Raw genomic sequence first — 7,562 nt, forward strand, 5'->3', positions numbered from 1 at the left:
GGACCCGTTACCCTCAAAAAGGAAAAGAAAAGGACTCCTTGGAGATATGAGGACGTACGCCTGCTCATCCATCTAGCTTGGACCGATCGATCATGTTAGCCCGAACAAAACTTCGCTAGGGTCTTGCCTCCGCCGCAAGAAGACGACACTACACCGTGAGCCGGCCTTTTGATACTGCAGGTGGCCATGGCAGGCCGCGGCGAGAACACCGCGGCACCGCTTGCGACGACGACGACGACGGTGCACGACGTCCCCGACGACCCGCTCGAGCTGATCTTCCTGCGCCTCTCCACGTCCCTCCACATCGTGCGCGCTGCGTGCGCGTGCAAGCGCTGGCGCCGCGTCATCGCCGGCGGCGGGTTCCTCGCCCGCTTCCGCTCGCTCCACGCGCGCCGTGTGGTCGCCGGCCACTACCGCGTCGACGAGCGCAAGCACGGGTCGCGCCCCCCGGGCTGCAACCCCATCTTCTCCCTCTCGGCGTCGGTCGACACCGCCGGCATGTGGCCCCAGCACTTCTCGCTCTGCTTTCTCCCGGACAGCCGCGGCGGCCGCGGCTGGGACCTCGCCGACAGCAGGGACGGCGTGCTCCTCCTCACCAGGTGCCCCGGCTTCCGCAACAACGACTACCGGCCCTCACTCGTCGTCTGCGATCCCACCACGCGGTGCTGCAGCAGGGTGATCAACCACCCGTCGTTCCTCGGCAACTGGAGCTGCTTCGGGGCCTTCCTGCTCGACGGCGACGGCGGGGGCATCAGCCCGTCCAACTTCAGGATAATCGTCACGGCGTGCGACCAGGGCGCGGTCACCACCAGCGTGTTCACCTCCGCCGACGACGACTGGCGGATCGGCGGGATCCCCTACGATGCGCCGTCGGGCGGCTTCTTCTTCCTCGCGGGTAACACCCAAGATGCCGTCTACTGGACAGGCAGGGACAGCGACACCGGGCGCTCGGAGGTCCTCGTCCTCGACAAGCGCACCCAGGAGTTCTCGTCCTCCCTGTTCCCGGAGCAGCTGCCATATCGGTGCGACCCCCAGCTGAGGGCCGTGTGCTGCAACGACGGCGCGGTGCGGATCGCGCTGCTGTACAGGAACGAACTTAGGACCTTCCGCCGATGGAACAACCTCGGCCGTGATGCGTGGGCAGAGGAGAGGAGGATCCCGCTGCAGCCATCGATCCTGGCGCTCCAAGGTGCCAGCAAACTGCCCCTTCCGAGGAAGATCCTTGCCGTGGTGGAGGGGCCCGTCGTGCTGGGGACGGCGGGAGGCTCTGGCATCATCTCCGTCGATCTCTCCATCATGAAGTTCAGGCGCATGAGCGACGGCGACAAGTACTGCAACCGGCCGGCATACGAGTACCAGCTGCCATGGCCTCCCACCATCCGAGCTTGCCTAGCCTGAACAATTAATCATGGTCGACAGAGTGCAGACACGAATTTAATTTTTGAACAGTAATGCTGAAAATTCAGCTTCACAAATTACAAAGCATTATTCTGCATAAATGTCTGATCAAAGATCGAAAAATGAATATTCGGTAGCTACATTCTCATTCCATGTGGCAACTAGTGTATGTCAAGGATCGAACGACGGAACTTGGGTGTCGAACCCCTGGGAAGCCATGAACATGAGCCTCCGCGAGATCTTCCTGTACTCGTCCTCCTCCCGCTTATCCAGCAGGTAGGAGATGATGCCTTGCACCTCCGACTTGATGTGCGTGTAGAGGTCCGTCGCCGCGTGCCGGTCGGTGAGGACGTCCTGCCTCTCCCGCATCAGGATCGGCTTCCCAAACCGGTAGTAGAACCGGCCCGGGATCTTTAGGCACACGCCCGGGAAGATCACCTCGTGCTTGGCATCCCTGCAGTAGCCAAAAGACAGACGGGTTACTTAAGGACCTTGTGGGCTGTTGACCTTGGAACAAAACAGCCAGTATATAAAGTTATAAACGGAACCTGAGAAGGGACTTATCTTAGCTAGCATGATTTCTGAGAGATAATGTACCTTAGCTTCAGATGCTTACTGTAGGCCCGCATCATCTCCCTGCCGAACGTACAAAGAAGCTGCGGATTTTTGAATGTATATATGTGAGTACGAGTCTATTAACTAGGGGAAATGCTGATTAGTTGCTATGCAATGCATGTGTTTACAATTTTGGATCTCTGGCAGTTTGAGGGCTGTTAAATCTTGGCTATGGAAGTATGGATGTTTCATCTATTCGATTCTAGTGTGAAATAGCCCCTAAAAAGACCGCAGAATGTGTTTACTCGCAAATTAAGCAAGGGAGGACTTAATCCGGAAATAACAGGTGATGGCCTACGTTCAAGAGGTCATCCTCTCCGACGACTCCAAACGGCACGATTGTGGCATTCAACTGAGCTGCCATCCTAACAAATTCAGTCTGGTCTGGCCAGAAAATCCTGTGCTCTTCACCCTACAATCCACAAGTTTAAATATAGTAAGTTTATAATAGTAGCATTTACTTGACAGAATTCAAAGTATAAAATCCAAATCAAATTGTATTGTGTACCTTGCAGTGGATTGCCTCCCTGTAACCACCTGGGTAGAAGAGCACGAACTCCCCAGCTGCCAGCAACTCGTATATGTACTTGTAGGTCATGGGCACGCCGCCCCACAGGTTGAGGAAGTCGAAGAAGTCGTGTCCCTCCGACCACGTCTTCGTCTTCTTTGGGAACAGCAGCGGGTGTGCAATGCCACGGACGACAGCCTTCTTGTGCCGCATGAACTCCGCGGCAAGAGAGATGAGCTCGATCCCCAGCAACATGTGGTTGCCTACCAGCAGCACTGGTCCGTCCTCGGGCACCCCGGCGAGTCCCCGTACCACCGTGCCGTCTTCCAACGTCGAGAACATCGCCGGGCACGTTCTGAACGTCAGGTCGCTGCATTTACCAATGCATAACATGTGGCAGTGCAATCGATGTATTCAGCATGTATCATGTAAGAATTTGCAGGGTGGTGATTTTGGTTACCTGCTAGCTTTGTCGACTTCATTTAGCTCGGTTGCGGACGGTGGGATGTAGTCGAAAACCCGAAGATAGCGCCTCGAATGGCGGTAGAGACCAACACATTTGATGATGGATGAGACATGGACACCATGCTCCTGAAATTTGGGATGAATATCATCAGCATTGTCCCTTTGAGGTGTACCACTTGTTCCTTTCAGTGCACAAGATATACTGCAATCTGATAAAGTCTGCTATAACTCACCAACAGTAAGCTGTGCCCATGCTTCTCAAAGAAGAAGATTTTGGATTTAGGTATTTTGTTCTGTAGCCTGTAGGCTTCAGATTTGCTCGGAAGTAAGTTGTCATCGCAGCTGAGTGCAAGCATAGAGAAGAACCTCAGTCATGATGCCATAAATCCACTTGTTAGAAATCCGACAAAAATACGCGTTCAAACAAGAAACGTAGAAATCATGCGGTAGTGTTTATCATGCGACAATATTCTGCAAAGCTCATGATGAAATTGCGCTCGTCTCAAAAAAAAATGATGAAACTGGAAGTAGAGAACTGAGCTTAAGGGCACAAACCTGGCTAGCAGTAGCACCTCAGCTGTAACTGATTGTATACGGCAATTAGCATATTGCGCAGCCCGTTTGATGAGTTTCATCTTTCATTTTAGTGTGTCTTCTGGTAGTTTGTCCAGTATATTCTGCAATTAAAGGCACACAGATTTACCTTCAAAACAGTTAAATGCACATATTCTGGACAAAATGGTAGATGAAACGTGAGAAAAAGATAGTACGGAAAAAGTTCATTTCCACACTATTTTCTCCTTTAATTTTCTTTTTTAGAAGGAGAAAGCCTCTGGCCTCTGCTTCGATTGATGCACGCAACTATTTATTAACTTGCTTTCTCCCTTAATATGTATTCTCTTGATAAAATTAGATACATAGAAACAAGACACAAAGAAATTGATATTACACACCGTTTGCTTCAGAAAAGTTGACATGTTACTTGTCAATCTGCCGAGTGCTTCTAAAGGATGCTCCCCACTTTGCATTCTACTCAGAGCCATGTTCACCTCGTTGTCTGGTCTCATGATCAGGAAGAACAGAAGAAGCAAGTACAAAAAACTTAAAGAAAAGATGTAAACAGGTGTATATCATGCTAACTATCAGACAACCTTAAGTCCAACAAATGCGTCGCCGTTCTTGGTTAATTTCTAGTAGCTCATTTCAATACATGTTATTTCTTCAATTTTATATGCTGGACCCTACAAGGTACTTACCGATGTTGTAGTTCAGTAGAGCTGTAATTGCAATATAGGCGTTGTTCGAGCTGAAAACTGACAGAAGCTTTTTTATGTCTGACCTCTCAAATGAAGTAGCTTTCCCCGGAAGAAAAAAGAGAGACGAAACAAGATAATGTATATTAGAAATCTTATAAATAGGAAGGTTCACTCGCATACCATCAGGTTTTCCTGCATACCTGGATTGACTAGTACCAGTATCAAATCAATACGGGGATTGCGACCAGCAACTGCAAGAGCTAAGCATCCTCCAAAGGAATTCCTCAATAGATAGATGGGCTTATTAGGAGAAGTGGAATGCTCTGCCCTCACAACATCTTCTACCATTGTGACAAGTTCTGAAAATGAAAAGCAGCTAGAATCATACAATTAATCTTCAGAACTTAATGATTGAGCATCTATTGTTTTTGCCACATGTTAACCGGAGGTCATTTCTCTAAACATGGCTTTGTGTGGTGTGTCCATCTTCTTGGTGCGGACGAAGGGAGAAATGAAATATTCCTTTTCAAACGAAACGGATGCATTTCACTCTGAATCTTAAAGTAAGCTCAAATTTTCAATTCAGATGCAAAATGCTTCGGAGAGAAATTAATCAGTTAATACACAGGTATCTGATACCTTCGAATGGTGTGCGGTCGTGAAAAGGAATGTGCAAGCATCTAAGTTCAAATATCCTGCAAATGAAAAAACAAGTGTATAATATATTTAAACTATCAAAATTACACTCTGGGTTCACCATAAATTTTCACAAGGAAACTTCTCTTTGTATCTCAGCTTCCAAGAGCCTTGTGGTGCATGCAGAGCCCCATCCCCATCCCATCTACTCCTGAAAAGATTCAGATTTAACCCCAGATCAGCACCTGAAATTAGAGTGTACTACTCACCTAAACAATCAGGCATCAACAAACCGGAAAGATATGCATGGAGACAGACATGGGAAGCTGTCGATGACACAACATTTCCACACATTTTCTTACCTGGCAAATACAGCATGAGTGGAGCATCCTCGACCGTCGAGCCAGCATCGACAGGGCATAACCAGCAGGGCGGCCCGCTGTCATACCCCACCAGCTGCCCGAGTGCCTGATAGTAGTAGTCCAGGCCCTTGACCGTCCCGTACCCATCATCGTACAGCGCTTCGAGTCCCCTGTAGCTGGACTGCACTCTCCCGGCGTGTCTGAACTGGCAGCTTGGCAAGCCATGCAGCCGCCGCCACCCTTGTCGCCGGAGGGAGACCTGCGGGTGTACCACAGGGGGAGAAAGAGTCGCCATTGCTGCATTGAGCTGCGAAGCTTTTTTGAGTATCCCAGTCCTGATTTCAAGGGGGGCTTTAGGAAGCATGAGCCACGCATGCAGTCATGCATCCGGTGCATAATAGAAATAACCGAGTTTTAGTGAGGCGCAAAGAGTGTGAGTAACACCATGGCATGGCGGTTCAGTAAGGACTAAGGACCACACTATAATAATTGTTGTGGAGATCTGATGGTGGCATGTCAGTATGGGTAAAGACTTTTTTGAAACCTACGTGATCAAATGCTCGTGATACTCAAAGATGACGGTCTAACTATCAGCAACAAAAAATCCCCCCAACAAAAAAACCTTCAAAAATATATGGACGTAGGCTCTTCCGTTGTCCATTATCTGTCTAATGCCTATAGCAGTAGGAAACAGAGGTATTAATATCAAGTAATATAGCCAGTACAGATCTGCAATCATGGGTAACCGGAGAGTCATACCAACATCAAGATTTAATTGAAAGGGTGATAAACATAGTAAAACACCAGTGTGCAGCCATGTTGCACAAGAATTCTGTGATGAACCAACTACATTACCTCAGAGTTTCGAGAATTTCACCTTTCCATCTAGTAATCTGCACTAAAACAGCCCAGGCTTAGATTCTTTCAAATTTAGTCAGAGACGGTATCGAAGAAACCTAACCTACAATACCAATCACTATTAGGGGCAAAAACTAAAATACAGGTCATACACTTCCTGATATACTACAAAAAGGACATATATATCATTGCCTTGAATAAATCCTTCCACAATGCACAAGGCTTTCCACCGTCTAGCTAAGAAGATTCTTGCCTAGACACATCACTAGACTGAACCAGTTTCGGAAACAATTCAAGCCGCGATAAAAACTCTGTTGTAGAAGATATGTTTCAGATTTTAATGCATGAAGAATGAGGGTCAGTAAGAAAATTATTGTCAGAACCATATCCCAGTACCAAGGAACACGAACAATTTGTTACTCCCTCTGTCTCAAAATAAGTGTCTCAACTTTGTACTACCTGTTAAGGAGTATTAGTATTGGTCTAGGAGTCCTTATTAGTCTATGTTTAGTTTCCTTGCACCTCAAGTCTTGTGTAATATATATATGCCCCTTGGGCCTTCAATAAAGATAAGTTGCTTATTTCTAACATGGTATTAGAGCCTAGGTTTAGGTCTCCGGACGCCGCAACTCGTCCTTACGATTCACTAGTTTTTTTTTCTCGGTCGATCTATTCTTTTCTGGGTCGATCTCGTCTTCCGCTGTCGTTCGCGGGGCACCTGCCGCCCAGCTGCTTCGCTGGATCCAAACTGGTGATGAGTGCGCCCATGACGTGCGCCTGCACAGCCGTGATCGCCTGCATGGATCAAAGCCCGCCTCGCCTGGTTGGCTACTGTGCTGCGTTCGCACCTGTGCGCCAGATCGGGTTACCTCGTCCAGCTCCAGATCGATGTGCGTGCTGCTGCGTTCAGGCTGCTGTGCTATAGCTGCTGCTTTGCTGCTGAGTTCGCTCCTGCATACTAGCTGCTGTCTTTCCGTTCCCATCTTGATTTCAACAACAAAAAAAAAGGAGTCCAATGTCTTCTGCATACACGATGGATTTTGCATCTTTGTGTCGTGTATGCTTCCTAGATTTTACCTTCCTTGTTTTCTGCTGTGTCCACCAAATCTGTTGATATTTTGTGTTTCTCATGTCATGCGAGTCCACCAAACTTTTGTCCGTCATCCTTTTTCTGGTCATTGTCCTCTCTATAGGATTTCTGTGGCCTCTCTTTGCATTGTTGATCTAAGCTCATTCTCTTGCCGCCGAACTTCTTTCGCCGTCGGTTTTCATGGGCCATGATTCTTTAAGCAATGCTTCTTCTCTTGATGGCCATCTTCTTTTGACAACCCATCTTCTCTTGATACTTCTATTGTATCTTCTATTGGTGCGGTGTCTTCCTCTGATGTGCCATCTCTTCGTTATCCCCTTTGGCGACTTGACAGGTTTTGAAGACTCTTCATGCTACGACGACACTCTCAAGAC

General features: G+C 48.2%; 1 pseudogene; it reads right to left on the bottom strand.

The window, feature by feature from the left end:
- Positions 1-1,503: 1,503 nt before the first annotated feature.
- On the bottom strand, positions 1,504-5,631 carry LOC123082928 (acyltransferase-like protein At1g54570, chloroplastic; annotated as a pseudogene).
- Positions 5,632-7,562: the final 1,931 nt, after the last annotated feature.

This window comes from Triticum aestivum, chromosome 4A (genome assembly GCF_018294505.1).
Source record: "Triticum aestivum cultivar Chinese Spring chromosome 4A, IWGSC CS RefSeq v2.1, whole genome shotgun sequence".
Classification (NCBI taxonomy): domain Eukaryota; kingdom Viridiplantae; phylum Streptophyta; class Magnoliopsida; order Poales; family Poaceae; genus Triticum; species Triticum aestivum.